This window comes from Camelus ferus, chromosome 7 (genome assembly GCF_009834535.1).
Source record: "Camelus ferus isolate YT-003-E chromosome 7, BCGSAC_Cfer_1.0, whole genome shotgun sequence".
In the NCBI taxonomy this organism is placed as follows: Eukaryota; Metazoa; Chordata; class Mammalia; order Artiodactyla; family Camelidae; genus Camelus; species Camelus ferus.
Window position 1 is genome coordinate 62,245,532 of NC_045702.1, and position 18,754 is coordinate 62,264,285.

Sequence of the window (18,754 nt, forward strand, 5' to 3'; positions counted from 1 at the left end):
CAGAGTGAGAGTAAGTTTTGTCGACAGTGCCACGAGCCAGAGCCGGTGACCTTGCCGGAGAGCCAGCAAAAAGACAAATCAGAAACTGACTGGGCGCAGGCTTCCCCCGCCGTTGTGCGGGTTCTAAGCGGGTTCTGAGTGTTTTCTCCTTGCCCGCCCTGAAAGGGGTCCGGAAAGATGGGTGCCTTTTAGAGACAGAACAAGCCAACCTGAGACGCGCCCTGCCAGCCCCCGCATATTTTCCTTGGCCATTAGGGGACTTTTTGAGAGACTGAGAATGAGTGACAAATAGCAGGATACGGTGATAATTAGTAGGAAGAAAACTTTACTGGTGGAGCCTAGTATAAATAAGGTTTTAAAATACAGGAACTTTTAGGTATAGTGTTGCCAGTCACACCTACAGTTTCTCTTTATTAGTGGTGCATGATGGTAAGGTTCCCTGACGGTCTAAGGACTTAAGTGCTGATGCCTAGCTTGTGTCATTTAGGAAATTTCTTCCAATAATATTACCTATTTGTCTGTATTACTTTCTGTCTCTGGCGAGCACAGTCTCTGGACTACTTTTCCAAAGGGTTAGACATGAATCCAGGATGTGAAATCTTTAGATTCTTAGTGTTCTGCCCCCCCCCCCCCCCATTTTCTGGGTCCTTTGTGCTAGTGCGTGCAGAGGCAGCAGTTCTTAAAGCCTCTCTTGTGTGGTAACAAGTATTAGACCAAAGTGTGTGTGACTTAGGATAATGGTGTTTTCCTAGTGATCCTGGAATTTCCCCATTGTGTGTTTGACTTTGTGTAGTGTGTCATCCTTTTCTTTTCTAAACAGAGATGCATAGTTTTAAGTTGAAGAGGAATGCCCAGAAACTGCTACAACTTAGAGTGTGATTTTTACCTTTCTCAGCTCTTAAGACAATGTTTTGGAAAAAGGAGGTCTTGAGGTCTTTCTCATATCTTCTCATCCAACTGGGGGTTCCATTCAACAAAACGTGTCTACTACTGTATATGTGCTGTGGATGAAATTATCTAAGCACCTCTAAATATTTTTATAAAAAGTCAAACAATTTAACATTAATCATCGAAGTGGAGAGACCCAAGACTGACCTTTGAAATACCAAGCCCTCTATAAACTCAGGGAGCCCAAGTGTCTACAGAATCTTCCTGAGAGGTTTCAACTTGTCTCCCCTTATCCCAGGCTGGGTGATTTGTGTGGTGCTTTGTTCCTGACACAGTTAGACTCGAGCTAGAAGGCAGCAAAGAATCATAAATGCATAAAAAAGGTAGTAAACAGCTATAAAGATAGGAGCCCTTTATACCTCTACTTCAGCCAGTGAAGGAAACAGGAACAAAAGATGCTGAGACTCAGAGAAGACATGCTTTAGGAAGATGGGATTATATATAAAAGCAATAGATAACCTTTTGTGTGTATGTTTTCTTGGTTGAAAAACAACAAAGACCCTTTTGGGGAGCCTTTGTGATCTTGGTGGGAGAAGGGAAGGGTACATTTTGTCCCCTTGTAACTTCATTATCTTCCTAGAGGAATCACCTAGGCACTTCCCAAAGGATGAATTCCACTAGAATTGTAGGTCCAGAGTTCTTCTTTGATTTTGTCTGTTACCTATGGATAGTGTCCAGTTAAGGGTGATTATCTTGTGTGTAAATAAAACCATTCCTCCCATTTGTAGAGGGGTTACAGAAACACCCCTGTGTAACACTGTCATTTTCAAAGCACAGTCTATTCTTGTAACAGAAGAAGGTGGTTTTTACCATTGTGCTGATCGATTTTGACTAATCCATCTTACTCTTGTGGATTTACACTCTTGAGACTGTTGTCTTTATAGATTTCGAACTGACACATGACTTGGATTCTGTACTGAGAAATTTCAGGAGGCTATACTTAGGAATTGATGGCAAAAGCATCATATTTTTAAAGCTATTTTGACATATTAAGTGGTGATGATGACACCTACCTCTTAAGAATTGTGAGGAGAAACTGAGATAGTGTATATGAGAACACTTTGTAAATTTAAGAGTACTTCAAACATCCAAGTATTATTTGTGTTTAGGCAGATTAGTGGGGCCCTTGCCTCAGAGCAAGTTCCTAGAAGGCAACAGTTCACCTGACTTTTCTTATGGAACAAATTATACTCAAACCCAGACACTCCAGGCTCTGGAACCAAGAAGCCACTTCAATATAATGAGCCTGTAGTTTGTCAGAGAAGACCATCAGTCATATGCCATGAAATTCAGTGGCACTTGAGAAAATTATTAATGATGTCATCCTCACGAGCTCCAGATCTCCATTCCATTTTGTTTCCTTCCCGTTTCTTCTCTTCTGCTTCTGCCTTGGGGCAATTACTGGCCCCTATGAGTTGCTTAGCTAGAATAGGAATTTCTTTAGAGGGTGCTGATATCTGTTCAGGCAGGATCCGGAAATCAGGGACGAGTGACAATTCTTTTCCGTCCAAGGGAGAGTTGTCAGAGTTGGGCCCTCAAACCTGTGATTTATTGTTGCTCCACGGGATCAGTTTTACAGTCCCGTGGCTGATTCTTTAAAGGTTTCTTAAAAGGGCAGATGCCAATATAAGTGCCTTCAAGACATAAGTAATTGATCATACTTATAGGCCCTTCCCATAGATAGTTAAGCCCCTAAGCTTGAAGGAGCATAATAAACATACTAATTTTTTAAAAGTTTAAGGTTTAATTTTGATGGATTTGCCAGAAAAGCTGTCTTGTTATTGCTGGCACTGGCACTGCCTGCATGCACAGGGATAATGACTTGAAATTCTTGCTTACCTGTGCTTGATGTATCCCAGGCCCAGGCTTGATTAGCCAGTCAGTGTCTGGGATGTAAATTTACTTGTATTTTACAGTTGATAATTCCAAATCCTGGAGACTGCCAGAATCACACTTCACTATTTACCTATATTGGAGCTTCTGCACTGGACAGATGAATCCTGTTTTACATTTTGAATTAAATATATATGTAGATAAAATAATAACATGTTTTATCACCAGTCTGTTCATTCACCTGATATTTATTGAGGGCCCACTGCTAGCCAGACTCTGCTGGAAGCTGGGGATACAGCAGTGAACAAGTCGTAAAAGTCTCTACACTTCTAGAACTTACCTTGTAATGGAATGAGCAGTTCTTTTATCTCTTTAAAAATTCACTTCTCTTTACTTCCATTGGCTTGTTTTGCTATATTTAACCTAACTAGTTTTTTAGAGCAACTAATATTTGTGATAATTTGGTTACCGTGAATTTGCTGACTGAATAAATAACCAAAACACTAATCAGAATCAGATACCCTTTGAGGATTAAATTTCACCTTAGGGACATACAAATAGATCTGTATAAGAAGACATTGATACGTAAGTAACAGATATGAACGTTGAAGCTCCATTTATTCAGCAAGGATTCAGAAAGGACCTACTGTTTAAAAACCATGGGGTTAGGTGCTGGCAAAGATATTTGGGTAAATCATACCTGGCTACTCCTCTCAGGTAATTCTCACTGTGTTTGAAGGAATAAGACGATCACCATAACCCTGACATGTAGTGTTGTGTCATTACAGAGGTACTGGTAAGTACTACCAGTGTTGTCCCCAAGGATTAAATTTTTTAGTGTAGCAGTAAAAGTAATTAAATTCCGGAAGCTAAAACTCATGACATTTCAGTGAATAAACTTGTGGTGTCTAAATATGCTAAATTATTATTGTAGGCATACGTAATCACTGCTTTAAAAAAACACAAAAATCCATGTAGCTCAATGATTATTGTTCAAGGAGAGTTTTCCTATTTTCTCTTTTTAAAGGTCTAAGTAATATATATCATATAAAGAATAAAAATAAAATTTTCTTTAGGAAAACCTAATTATTGACAGGGTAGAACAAACACGGCATATGATTTGTTGCAGCATAAGGACAAGTCCTCAGGTGGGTTATTTCACAGGCATTGTTCTGAATAAAAGTGTTATTCTGTAGATGGATAATATGTTTATTAGGGGTTGTTGCAGTGAAAGTGGGAAACACAAGAGTTTGTCTTTTTAAGTGTTAGTCTGTTAAAAGTATGCTTGGTCCTTCATTCTCTAAGAATTCTGTGAAGTTTCCAATTTATTGAGGTTATTTAGTAAATGAGCATTTTCACAGTGGCGTTCTGCCCATTCCTTGTTCCTGTGGAAGGACTTGGTACTGCTGAATTGTTGCCATTGGTTGCAATATATCCTTTTACACAACTGTTATCACCGTGGAATTATTAGAATTTCTCTATCAAGGAGAAAGTGGCTTCTAAGAGGGAAACTTGTATAAACTTGAATATCTTTTGTTGTATTTTCCTGTGTTTAAGACATAGGTAAGTAGATATCTATGAAAACAGACTCCCTGTTGAAAGTAAATTACCTTTAAAAAAATATACTTTACTGTTGATGATTTCCTAGAAATGTTTTTTAAGAACAAAACATCCAATACTTACTAGAGTTGGAAGACACTTTGGAATTCTTTCAACCCTTTTATATTATAGATAAAGAGATTAAAAACCAGAGGTCAAACAGCTTGTCTGTCATATCATTTTAAAGTTATTGACTTCTCAAAAAATTAAAAAATAAAGTTATTGACTTCTCTAAAATCTGAGTAGCAATTTTGAAATAGTTCTTTTTGTTTGATGGAAGAAGTTAACTCAAGTGAGTACATTTCTAGTTTGGAAAAAATGAACTATATGTAGACAAAGGTGATGGCTTGCCAGGAATAAATGACATATCAACTCAGGAAATTCCTGAATTCTGCAGTATGCCTTACTGAAGTAAATTTGTAAAAAATGTGATGATTATCCATTAAATTTTGTTTTTAAGGAAATTGGGTAATAACTATGATCATTTAAATAGCTATAGTTAAGTAATAACCTGGGTAAATAATGTAGTTAAATAATTAAGTAATAGTATTGAATTCATTTAACACAAAGAACAATTTTTAAAAATCTAAATGCTTGGTACTTGTCTGATGAATGAACTATTACATAATGTGGCTTTGGCATCTACTAGCTATTTAGTGAAATGGGGGAAGGGTATAACTCAGTGGTAGAGTATGTGCTTAGCATGCTCAAGGTCCTGGGTTCAATCCCCTGTACCTCCACTAAAATAAATAATATACATTTAAAAAAAAAAACATTGTAATCCTTGAAAATTAGGTAGCATAACAACCTAAGCAGATGCTTGTTACCCGTGCTTCCTGAAGAACTAATCACACAATTTCTGTTTCTCATGAGGTTCAGATAAGCTTCTCAGTCCTCTTAGGAAAGAAGTTAATTGTGAGCTTCCTGGTATAGTAGAACAGAGCAGAGATGAAGTCTAGGTGCAGGAAGATTGGTAATAGAAGAAGGTAGTGTTTGTAATGTTGGGTTTTGTCCAAGGGCCTGGAGCAGCACTGAAAATGGACACAGTGGTTGGTAACAAGCAGGCTTACATAAAGGTTGCCATTTGAATGGTGATCTATAGATGCTAAGTCTACTGGGGCAGGCAGGTCAGCTGTCAGAGTTTTATAAAAACCACTGGGCAGTTGTTTTGAATGTCACCAGTTTGCTACCATACTTGATTTCGTTCTACCAACTACATATGTAGCTGCTCTCCATTGAGGTGAAATAAAGGCACCTTAAGGCATATGGCAGGAATCTGTGAGTGTGCCCTTAGTAGCCTGGAAGTCCATTTAGGACAGAATCATTATTAAACTTTTAGTAGTTTACCTAACTTTGGGCAATTACTGGCTTTACCATTTAAGTAGCCATTTTAATTATTGATTCCTCTTTGGCCTTCCTAAAGGATTTTAGTTCAGTGGAGTTAAATCACAATATAAGAAATTTTTCATTGAAAAATGGTCTCAGATTTGACCTAATCCACCCCACTTTGGCCTGTGTAGGAATTTTTATATGTGCATAAAAGAATTGTCTTATTTTCAGTCAGCTATTTTATTCCACAGTTATACACGTTGTAGGTACAAATTGAGGATAACTAAGGTTCAAACACACATTTATATCCAGTGTTAACAGGACAGGATGACTAATGGTCTTTGCATATCAGAAAATATTCCCTTGGGGTATAAAAGTATTTCCAGTTTAATGATTTGGTTTGCTAACTTGAAGACAAGGATTGTATGTATCTTTTATATCCATAAATAACAGTGTCCATAACTGTTAATTGCCCAGGATGTTTCCTGAATGAATGAATGGTGTAGAATAAATTAAATTATAAACCCCCTCAGATAAGAACTTTTTATCCTTTTAGAATTGCTTATAGCATTAGTAAGAATCTCAGGCTAAACACTGGGAGATTATTGATATTAACTGTAATGAATGCATCTGTACAGCAAGGCTGTTTTATAAGAGCATTCAAATATTTATTGATATTTAAAATTTTCCCTCTGACTGTCCATTGTTTTATCTTCAGTACCAGCTTCAGCTGTGATAGGATTGTCTTGTGTTCTTTAGGTGCACTTGCTACATGTATCCTACAGGGAAACTGACAGTCCATTTCCCCTAAATATGCTCCTTGCCAGCCACCTCTGCAACTTTGACTGGGACTGATCTCAGAATGTACACTCAGTTCCCCTCCTTGTACCACTGTTTCCACCTGTTCAAATGCTGTGCATCCTTCAGAACCAAGCTCTGGTGCCAGCTTTTGTGTGTGTGTGTGCTGTACTCCTTAACCATTTGGATAAAATTTCTGATGCTTTTGAACCCTGACAACTTTGGACCTCCCTTATGGCACTTACCGTATATCTGCCCCTTTATATTATTATGTCCATTATATAAGATATAATACTCATCTCCCCACTGTCCATTTTCTGACCCTCTAACCTTCCACCCTCCAGTTGTGAGCTCCTTGAGGCAAGGAGTGTGTCTTGTGGTCATGTCCGTTTACATTCTACATCCAGTGGAAATACAATAAATGAACGAATAAATGAAACAGTGGAAAGGAGGTCCAGTTATTAAGGAAGGGACCATATAGATTGTTTCCATCACATGAATGTTAATACTAAGGAGTGTCAAATAAAGAGGGAACATGGATCTAAATATTAGGTTATACTTACTTGGTTTCCTGGCAATAATGAATACTGAAAAGAGAGAGTTTCATTTTTGTTTTACTCTAATCTATATGGTTTATATTAAAGTGGGTTTTAAAATTTTAGTAATTCCCATAGTTAATTCTACAGTCATGGACTTAATTTATAGACTGTAAAGAAGACATTAACATTAGGAAATATGCACACATTCAGTGAAAGTTAAAAATGATTTGAACATTTTTTAATGTAAGAATGTAAGATATTCATTGAATTCATTTTAATCAGTTGCTTGAATTCTTTTACTTTTGTTTTTCCCACTAATTTGGCTTTCTGTCCTGGAAAAACTCTCAGGAGCAGCAGAATTAGTAAAAGCTTCCTGATAATTTCTAAAGGACAGCAAGATTCTGAATTCCATTAAAATGTTGTCTTCTATTCCTCTTCATTATTAGTATACAGAGAATTTGGATTCCACCTTGACATACTGGTAGGTTTAGTTAAGAAGTTATCTTGCAACCTGAACTAATTCCAGTTCCTTAAGACACAACACGGTTGGGGTGTATGTGTGCATGTGCACGTGCACCAGAGCAGCTGGATACAGGGCCCCTGAAAGAAGGGACTGTTTTCTTGTTCCTTGCTGTATCCCAAGCACACCTAGCATGGTGGCTAGCATCTGGTTGCTGAGAATAAATACCTGTGAATGAATGAATGAGTATATGCCATCTGAAAATTCAGAATTGATTTTTTTGAAGTCAGAATTAGGTAATGATGTCCGAGAGCATACGTGAGAACTGTAACATTCAACAGGTATTTATTGATTATTTGCTATATTCAGCATTTTGTCAAACATGACTGACAGTGATCACAGAAAGTACCTACATCTTGAATCGTTTACCAAAATAATGGTATTAGATCTGAAATTTGTTTCAAAATGGAGTATGGATGAAAACAAGCTGATCATTACTGAAAGTGTAGAAGTTCTTTGTACTATTTTGTCTTCATTTGTAGATGTTTGAAATTTTCCATAAGTTTTTTTAAATGTTCCTAGTCATGGACTAAGAGTCAGAATAATTGATTCTATCCTGACTTCTCTATCTATTAGCTGAGTGACCTAGAGTCCTTAACGTCTGTTGACTACAGTTTCCCACAATAAAATAGAAATTATGATCAAATGAAATTATGTATATGAAGGACAAATATTACACAAATATAAGGTATTAACAAATTCCAGCCCTTGAGTAGTTTATAATTTTGTGGAGGAAACTGACATGTATACAGATAATGATATTGCTGATTGGTAGTACCACACCCTCCCCCCACCACCGCCCCAAGTGTGATCGTATGAATGGAGCTAGGTGTTTCTGAAAAGATATGCATTGGATTTATCGTAATTATAGTAAAATAGAGTCTTTAATCTGAGTATTGGTAATTGGTGTTGCGTTTCCCCAATACTGTATCCTGTTCATTCATGGATTTATTGTGGACGATCTGAGGACACAGTGCTGCTGAGAACACATTGTCAAAATTGATGGGAGCTTGATGATTTCGTTTGTATTTCACTGTTCAAATTAACTCAGAGAGGAATTGAATTCTTTGCTTGTCCTTTCTCCCTCTCTTTTTAAATTTCAAAATCTCAAAACAGAAGTATTCCTTTTTATGTCACACATTGGAATGTTTGCTTGTTTATTTTCTGAGGCTCTTTTTATGGCATGACTGCCGTATGACATTTGAAATTTCATTCCATATACTCTGCGTTTAAGTCATTAGGATCTATCCACAGAAAGGAAGCAGTTCTCTTTCAGGGGCACTAATCTCTAGTGAAATACATTTTTTTTATTTTGCTTCCTTTTATTTGCTGAATCATCTCATAAATTTCTGTGTTAGGTATTCCTAATGGTTAGTATGAAACATCTACTTTTCCTAAAATGCTCTATTTTTAGAAGGTATAAAAGTATAAAGTTGGAAACATTAACACTAACCCCTATTCAGCAATGCAACAAGAAAAATAAAAAACATCTCTGCATTTCATGGGCAGATTTTTAAACTTTAGGTTATTGGCTCTGACCAATACATTTTAAAACTTTTTGGTGGAAACCAAGAAACTATCTGAGTGGTTTCAAGTTGGGAGTTTTAGATGATGTCGTCTACATTCCAACCATGTAGAATCACTTAAGTTACTGAATAGCCTTGGGTAAAAATGGGATGTTTTCTTGTTGAGCCATAAGAAACCAAGAGACGATTGAGAGATTGGGCTAGAAGGGACTCCCATTGCTGTTCATGAATGAAGTGTATTTAAATTGTGGAAGTCTCCTTAAAGAACTGGAACAGCATCCGTTCTTTGAAATAACACACTTTTTTTTTACATATTAAGGCACAAAGAAAAGTTGTAATATCCTGCTCGTCATAACAAATTATTTTAATCCCGTGAGATTCAATCAGTGGTAATTTAGTTAACTACTAGTTCATTAGAGTATAATTTAGGGTTGATGATGCCAGTTGGGTCCTCAACTAAACCAGTTAGTTTTGCAAAGAGAAAAAGGCTGACTCAAGAGTAATGGGATTGCTCTCCAGGAGAGCTATACAAAAGCATGGTTGATTCAGTGGTACCAATTCCTTATCTTAGAAAAACAGGACTTCTGAGGTAAGTCAAGAGTAACATCCTTGTTTATGAAAAGTCATATGCTTTCTCCTCCACTTCAGTTGATAAAATTAAGAGGTGAATCCATCATTAGGACACTAGAGAATGGTCTAGATATGTATCTTACGACCTGAGAGGACCACATGCTCATTAAAAGGAGGGAAGAATGTGGCAGAAGATGAGCTAAGTTGAGGTAGAGGTGAGAGATACTATACAGTAAAGATACAATACAGTGACAGAACCTGGCATTGTTTACGTAAATCTGAATTTTCTTAGACTCTAGAATTTGAAACTTAGTGATCCGAAAGTAGATGAAAATTATGGCATGTTTAGAAAGCCCACAGCCAGTGCTTGCTGAATAAGTAAAGTCAGACTATCATTCTTGTGGAGCTGGCTGGCACTCTCTGGAGTCATAAAACCCCATTCTGAGCTCTCTGTGTGCCTAGAGCCATAGACACTTTTAATCCCATGAAATAAAATGGCATAGTTGTCTGATTGCTTTTTCTAGAGGACCTTATTTTAGCCGTCTTTACACTGTCCACTCAAATATTTGTTGAAGTAATGCATGAATTAATATAGAATGTATGCTTCCCATTAAACATAAGTTCCATGAGGGCAGGAATTCTTGTGCACTTTGTTCATTGCTTTTATCCACTATGTCTAAAACAGTGCCTGGTGCATAGTTCAGTAAATTATCTGTTGAGTGACTGAATAATTAAACTATGACTAAAGATTTCTCTTTTAAAAGAATTTTATTGATAGTAAAGGTGTAAATTAACATCAAAATTTAGCAGATATTTTCCTACTCATTAGTATTGCATTTAAAACTCTAGGATTATACAGTCTCTAATAATTATAGTAGTAAATTGAATTTATAAACAATATTAACTGATATTTTAAATGGTCATATTGGTTGTGGCAGAATTGGTTTAAATGTTTTGGTGGGAATTTTAAGACATAGTTTCAGTTTCTCTGGGTTGTGAAATTTTATAAAAAGGATTGACATACACTCTCCTAAAGAATATGACATAAGTTGTAAAACTGCCGTATTAATGGCTATAGCTGTCCTTACATATCCTTACAGGTGGCCAGTCCCATTGTGAATCTTGTGAACTTTGCCCCTATATTCCTGTTTTGTGCTACCATTCCAGGCACCTTTCTTCTCTGCTTAATTGTGGTCATCTAAGGGATCTGACATTACTGAGTTATGACCAGCTGTAAAGAAGAAGAATGTAATAAAAATAATAATAAAGGAAGCAAAGAAAATGAGGAAAAAGGGAAAGGGGAAGGAAAAAAGGGAGGAATGGAATGGAATAGAATAGAATAGAATAGAATAGGACAGAACAGAATAAAATGGAAGTGAAAATGTGTGGTGTTCCCAGTCAATTGTCAGGTATGTTGCAAGGAGTTGTTATTAGAGTACCAAGGGAGTCATTTGTAGTTTTTTATTGAAAGTAATTATATTTTTTCTGTTAAAGTAATTGTTCTGATTAATATTGCTATGTGGTAAATTACCCCAGAATTTAGGGGCTTTAAACAATCATTTTCTTAGCTCAAGGATTCAGTGAATGAGGAATCCGAGCAGAGCACAGTGAGAATAGTATATCTCTGCTCTGTAATGTCTGATACTTCATCTGGAGCTGACACAGCAGCTGGGGGTTTGATTCCTCTTGAGATGATGTCTTCATTCTCAAGTCTGGTGTTCACGAGGGCTGGCTGATGTAGTCTGGGATCTGAGCTGGGGCTATGGACCAAAGCACGGGCACCTTGCCTCTGTGTGTCCTGGGTTTCCTCTCAGCATCGAGGCTTCAGAGTAATTGGACTTACATAATGGCTTATGGCTTCAAAAGCCAGTCAGCATCCTTAAAAATAGGCAGTGTTACTTCTGCCACATTCTGTTGATTATAACTGAGTTCAAAGCCCCGAAGATTCAAGGGTATGGGACATGTACCGTCTCTTATTAGAAAGAATATTAAAGAATTTGTGCCCTCCTCCCTTACTTTTGTAATCATGATATTAATACTTGGCGATTAATACCGAAGTTTATGATTAAAAAAAGCAAGGCTCCTGCCCCAGCTATCCCCATTCCCAGTACTCAGATACATCTTCTTTTCATTGTTTTTGATGCTTCTGGTAGTTCCTCTTTAAATCTAGATAATATGCTATGCTCTATTTCTTGGTTCTAAACTTTAGATAAAAGCTATTGACTTCCTTGCTCTACACTGGAATTTGATACAATGTTGTAAAATGATTATAAATCAATAAAAAATGTTAAAAAAAATTGACTTCCTACTCTGAAAGATGAAGATTTAGCTCATCAATACTACTCCCTGTTCATCTCCCATCTTTTGTTAGATCGGCATATTTTAACTTTTTTTTTTTATTGAGTTATAGTCAGTTTACAATGTTGTGTCAATTTCCAGTGTAGAGCACAATTTTTCAGTCATACATGAACATATATTCATTGTCGCATTCTTATTTTTACTTTTTGTAATAATTAAATATAATACCCTTAAATGTCTATTTTTTGTTCTTTCACTTTTGGCAGTATTTCTTGATTTAGTAAGGGAAGAATTTTTTATTTCCCTAACCTTTCCTCCACCTTTGTACTCCCTTAGCATCACAACTACTGTCAGCTACTTTGCTTAAGTTGTTAAACATTTGCATTCTGTTTTGCAGCCACATCTGTGGGGCTGAAGTGCAGACATCTGGATTCTCTTTTCTTATTCTGTACCACTTTTTAAAAATTACACCCTGTTTTAGCAGTATTACTTTTTCAGACCATGACTTTCTTGTGCTGCTTTGTTTTTCCTGGAGTTTATAATTGCCTTTCTATTTTTTCTTGTACTATTTGTCTTTATCACAGCCTAAACTTTTTTCTTTTCAAACACTTCATCATACCATCTGTTTCTATTGAATTGTCCCATTTCCTGAAGTTTCTCTCAAGTTTTGGTTTACTTTGGACTGGTTAATTACTAGCCTGATGAACAGTTGTCTTCCTGGGACATTTTTTCACTGCTCCTCTGACTTAGAGTCACTCATTTCTGCATCCTGTCTCTTCCTCTTTAGTGATTCACACCCTTGTTTTGCTATACATTTGTGAGTAACTTCCTAAGAAATTGTGTATGAGAGAGAAACTTTCTGAATCCTCACCTATTTGGAAACATCTTTATTATCTCTCACATTTGATTATGATTTGACCATTTTTAGAAGTCTAGGATGGAAAATTTTGCCACAGAACATAATTCTCTCTGTATTCAGTGTTGCCAATGAGAAATCATCTGCTGATACGATTTTTTTATTAGTTTTTAGTGACTGTTTTTGTTTGGAAGCGGCTAGGATGTGTTCTTCAGAACTATATGCCTAGGTGTGGTGCTTTTTTAAGTTCAGTTTGCTGGGCATTCCTTGGGATCTTTCTGTGTGCATATTTGTTTTATTTTTAAAAATTCCTTCTTTTTCTTTATTTGTTCTGTTCTTTCATTCTGAGTTTTTTCTGTTAGTCAGATATTCAGTCTTTCAGTTGGGACCTCTAAGTCTCTTAAAGTTCAGTCTTACAGGTTGAACTCTATGTCTCTTATCTTCTTTTCCTCTATTTTGTCATTATTCTGTTTTCTTTGGTTTGGTTTTGAACTATTCTGAAGAAATCTTCTGTATTTGTTTTCTAAACATCTATTGGATTTACTCTTTTGGCAATTATATTTTTAACCTCAAAGCATCTTTTTTTGTTGTTGTAGTTGTTATCTGCTTGCTTTTTTTTTTTTTTTTTTTATGGCATCCAATTCTGCTTTTATGGGTGTAACATGTCCTTGAATTGCTCTAAGTTTTTAAAAAGTTCTCCATATTTTCTTTGTCTTAGTCAGGGTTTTGTTTTTAACATTTTTGTTTTTCCTGTTGCTGGATTCCTTAAATGCCTGTTTGGGTATTCTTTAGCTTCAAAAAAAAATCAAGTTTTTAAGATATAATTTACATGTAGTAAAAGACACTCATTTTAAGAGTGTTTTTTATGAGGTCTGACAAATTTATACACCATATAAACCATCATCACAATCAAGATCTAAAACATTTCCATTACCCCAGAAGTTCTCTTAGGCTCCTTTGCAGCCAGTCTTTTCCGTCTTCCTGGACCCCTGCAACCACTAATCTTTTTATCTTTGTAAATTTTATTTGTCCTTTCTAGAATTTCATATACACAGTATCAAATAATACTGTGTTCTTTTGTATCTGACTCTCACAGATAATATTTTTGAGATTCATTCACGATGACTGTATCAGTAGTTCATTCTTTCACATTATATGAATTTGTCACAATTTGTTTATCCATTTACCTGTTAATGGTTATTTGTGTTTGTTGCTCCAAGTTTGGGGCTGTTGTGAATAATGCTGCTATGAACATTCATGTACAGGTCTTTATGTTGACATGAGACATGCTTTCATTTCACTTGGGTAAATATCTATAAGTGATTCTAGATTACATTGTGTGGGAAATAATGTGTTTAATTTTTAAAGAAATTCCCAAACTTTTCCAAACTGGTTGTACCATGTTACATTTTCACCAGCAGTGTATGAAGATTCTATTCGATTTGCATTCTGCTCAACAGTTGGTATTGTTAGTTGGTATCGTTAGTGCTTTTAATTTTAACCATTCCATATTAGATGAGAACTGATACCACATTGTGGTTTTAATTTGCATTTACCTAATGACAAATGTTGTTCAGTATCTTTTCTTTTGCTTATTGGCCATTCTCTTACCTTCTTTTGGGAAGTATCTATTTAAATATTTTGACCATTTAAAAAAGTAGATTATCCTATTGTATTGTGAGAGTTATTTGTGCATTCTGGTGCAGTCTTTTGTCAGATGAATGTATTGCATATATTTTCTCCAGGTCTTTGGCTTGCCTCTTCATATTCTTAATGATGTCTTGCAAAAAGAAGATTTTAATATTTCCAGAGTTTATCCTTTTTTTCATTTGGTGGTTTGTGCTTTCTTTATATTCTATCTTTGCTCATCCCAAAGGCATAGATTTTTTTTTCATATATTTTCTTCTAGAATTTTATAGTTTTTGCTTTTATGTTAAGTCTGTGATACATTCAAGGTAAATCTGTGTGTGGCTGGAGGTAAGAGTCAAGGTTCATTTTTTTCCTATGTGGATATCCATCTGTTCTAGCACCATTTGTTGAAAAGACTATTCCTTCTTAATTTTGAATTACCTTGGCACCTTTGTCACAAATCAATTGACCGTATAAATTTAGGTCTATTTGTGGACTCTCTGTTTTGTTCCACTGATCTATGTATCTGTACTTTGGCCAATGCCATGATGTTTTGATTACTATAGTTCTATAGTAGCTCTTGAAACCTGATAGTATGTTTTCCAGCTTTTTTCTTTTTAGAAATTGTTTTTGCAATTTTGCCTGCTGGAATTTTGCTCAGAATATTAACATCTGTGTTCATGAAGGATATTGTTCTATAACTTTCTTTTTTCATAATTTCTCAGGTTTTGGTTTGGAGGTAATGCTGGCCTCATAAAATGAGTTGATAAGTGCTTCCAGCTCCTCTGAAAGATTTTGTGTAGCATTAGTATCCTTTTCTTCTTACATGTTTGATAGAATTTACCAATGAAGTCATCTGAGCCCAGCATTTTCATTATGGGAAGGTTTTTAACTACAGATTTTATTTCCTTAATGGACATGGGACTATATAGGTTGAATCACTTTTGTAACTTGTGTTTTTCAAGGAATGTGTATGTTTCATCTAGGTTTTTGAGTTTATTGGCATAAATCCTTTATTTTTATTTCCTTATATTTTTAATGTCTAGAATCTGTAGTAATACCCCCTCTTTCATTCATACTGATATTGGTAATTTGTATGTTCTCCCTTTTTTTGTTGACAATACAGGTAGATTTCTGTTAATTTTATTGATGAGAAATCAGCTTTTGGTTTCATTAATTTCCTCTATCACTTGACTGTTGTTTATTCTACTGATACTTTTTATTTTATTTCCTTTTTCTACTTACTTTGGGTTTAATTTATTCTTATTTTTAGCTTTTTAAAATAGTAGCTTGGTTCATTGTTTTTTGAATTTTCTTCTCTTCTAATATAAGCATGTATGTTGTTTTCTTTGATTCCCACAAATGTTGACATATTGTGGTTCCATTTTCATGTGATTCAAAGTATTTTAGCTCTATTTTAGTGATTTCTTCTTTGACCTATGGGTTATTTAGATTTGTGTTTTTGTATTTCCAAACATATACAGGATTTTTCAAGTACCTTTCTGTCTAATTAAATTCTGTTATGATCAGAGAAACAACTCTATATGATTTTAATCTTTTTAAATTTATTAAGGCTTGTTTTGGTCCATATAATCTATATTGGTATATGTTCCATTTTAAGGCTTTGAGCATATTTATAATATTTGCTGTAGTGTCTTTGTCTGCTATTCCATAATCTGTTATTTCTGAGTCTATTTCTATTGACTTATTTTTCTTCTGATTATGGGCTACATTTTCCTATCTGTGTGCTTATCTAATACTTTTTTATTGGATGCCATTGTTGACTGCTAGATTTTGTTGCATTCTTTTGAAGAGTGTTGGATGTTGTTCTGATGGGCAGTAAAGTTACTTGCAGTTTAGTTTGAGCCTTCCAAGGCTTATTTTTAGGGTTTTTGTTTTTGTTTTTGTTTTTCTTTTTTTAATGAGGAGGGGATCTAGTGTAGGCTTTATTATTTCAGGGTTAGTTAAGGCCCACTGCTAAGGCGGCATTACCCTTTTGTGGTCTCTCATCTTTGGTTAGTGGGAACTAAAAAGATTTCTTGCCTTGTGTGAGCTCTAGGAATCATTCAGTTTACAACCTCATGGTAATTGTTCTTCCTCAGAAGCAGTTTTTTTGCCTGGCCACATGCCACATGTGCAGACTGTTATTCAGGCAAGAACTCAGTAGATCCCATGTAGATTCTGAAGCTCTTTTAGTGGGTAGCTTTTTCTTCAGTACTCTGTCTCACAAACTTTAGTCACCTTAGCTTCCTTTTTCTCTCAACTCTGGTCTCTACGTACTCAACTCAGCTGAACTGTGGACTCACAGGGAGTCTAGAAATTGCCTTCAAGCATAAAGTCAGGCAGTCGAGGGCTCACCTCATTTGTTTCTCTCCTCTCAGGGATCACAGTCCTGTACTACCTATAGTCCAGAATCTGAAAACAGTTGTTTGATATATTTGCCCAGTTCCTAGCTGTTTTGGCAGGTGAGTAAGTCTTAAACCTCTTGCTTTCTTAACTGCCTTGTGTATCCATTAGTTTTTATAAAAACTGAGTAGCTGGCATGCCTCTTAATGCTACATTCCTTAATTTGGGGGACAGTATAATCATCTGGAGAGGAGCTGTAAATGCAGAAAGCAGTCATCTCTTTGTTCCATTACCTGTTGCACCTGGCTGGCTGAATTCATTGTCATACTAGATTTTCATATTGTTAATATCCCATCCCTAAAGCCAACAGCTAGTATAAACCCGTAACATGTGGTAACTAATTTGCAATCATATTGAGAAGTGATTTTTCTTAAGAGAAACAAACTGAAAAAATTAACTCACTATGAATTAATTCTTTGCAGGAATTTCCCATGTCTTAATGATTTAAAAGAATAAATTTTGCATGTAAATGAATCATTATAAGCTTAATTGAAGCTTGTTGGATATTCAAGATTACTCACTGTAGTGTGTTTTTGATAGAGACAGGAAGTGAAAAAGCAAGGTCTATGAGATTTTTGTGTGTGTGAAGTCATTTTATGTTTTTCATTGAAGCTTTGGTCACTAGGGTAAATGACTCAAGGTATCTATTGCTGCTTAGCTGTTTTTAAGGGGGAATTTCCCCCCTACGTTCCTCCCCTCCCCAAAACAACTAATTATATACTGGAAGTTTCAGTATACTGTTCACAGTTTGTGAAGTCAGCATATTTCGGGAAGCTTGCTGTGAATGTAATTCTTCGCTGTACTCATGCTTTTGTTTCTCCATCCCTGCAGCCAGCACTGTACTGTAAGGACACAATTCTATCGCTATTTTTCCCCTCACATTTGATGTGGTAGTTTGCATACAGCTGCAGAGTAGACAGTTACCTTTGAAAGGAACATTTGGCCGCTCTAATTTGATTAAAGAAAACCACCTCAATCATTTCTAGACTGAGAACGTTTTCATTTTAACTTGGCAGTAGGAGTTGGGAATGTACTCACTGCACTCAGATATGTGGGCAGTCAGGGAACAAAACCAACTGCTCAAATGAAAAAAGCTTTGGTGCAATTTTTTTTTTTTAAGGCAAGCAGTGTTATATAGGATGGATTCTCGTCTTCTTTTCTCTCCCCAATTTTCCACAGCCATGATTTTCACCTCCATCTCCTTTTCACAGTTATTTACTTAGGATTTCCAGAAAAAGAATTCTGGGAGTGGTAAATCGCTACCCTAATGTGATCTGAAGGACTTTCAGGTCCTTAAAAATAAGTGTTTGCTACTTGATGGAGCTCTCTTGTCATCTTGCATTCTTCTCCATCTTCTGCCATCTTCTGGTGCTGGAATCATTTCCACATTTAATCTCAAGACTTAAAGCACTTGAAGTCACCTTAGTCTTGTTCTTCCTTTTCAGAGTCAAGGGCCAAGAAACAGTCTTCCTGTTTTGTTTTACACACAGTAGGGAGAGTGTAAATCTTTTCAGACACATCAGTGTCATCAAAGCTTATGAAGGTGGTAAAAGGAGTGAAAAGAGGTTTTCCCAAAGGCCACTGCTAAATAGAGGTTTGCGGGCTCAAGGTTTTTAGTGTATACAACTTTGTAAGTGTAGTTGAACCCCTGGCCAGTTCACAGTGCTTAGTTTTTTCCATAATATAGCTGAATATTGTACCACAATGCAATAAAATATTGCAAAAGATAATGCCTGCTGGTTCTCTTTTGTTCAGATACTACAAGTATAACGTTAAATAGCATTTAAAAAATTAGATGCTGATGACTGTGGAAAATTTGGCTTAATTTGAATAAAGGATTTGGAGACTTGAGATTCTGCAGGAAAATGCTGAATACTGATTCTTTATGTCACTTCAGACTTTC

General features: G+C 35.8%; 1 protein-coding gene across 6 annotated transcripts in view; it reads left to right on the top strand.

Moving 5' to 3' along the window:
• The window catches only part of CDK6 (cyclin dependent kinase 6), a 215,570-nt gene that overhangs the window by 4,283 nt on the left and 192,533 nt on the right, over positions 1–18,754 (top strand). The gene's annotated exons all lie outside the window — the stretch shown is intronic.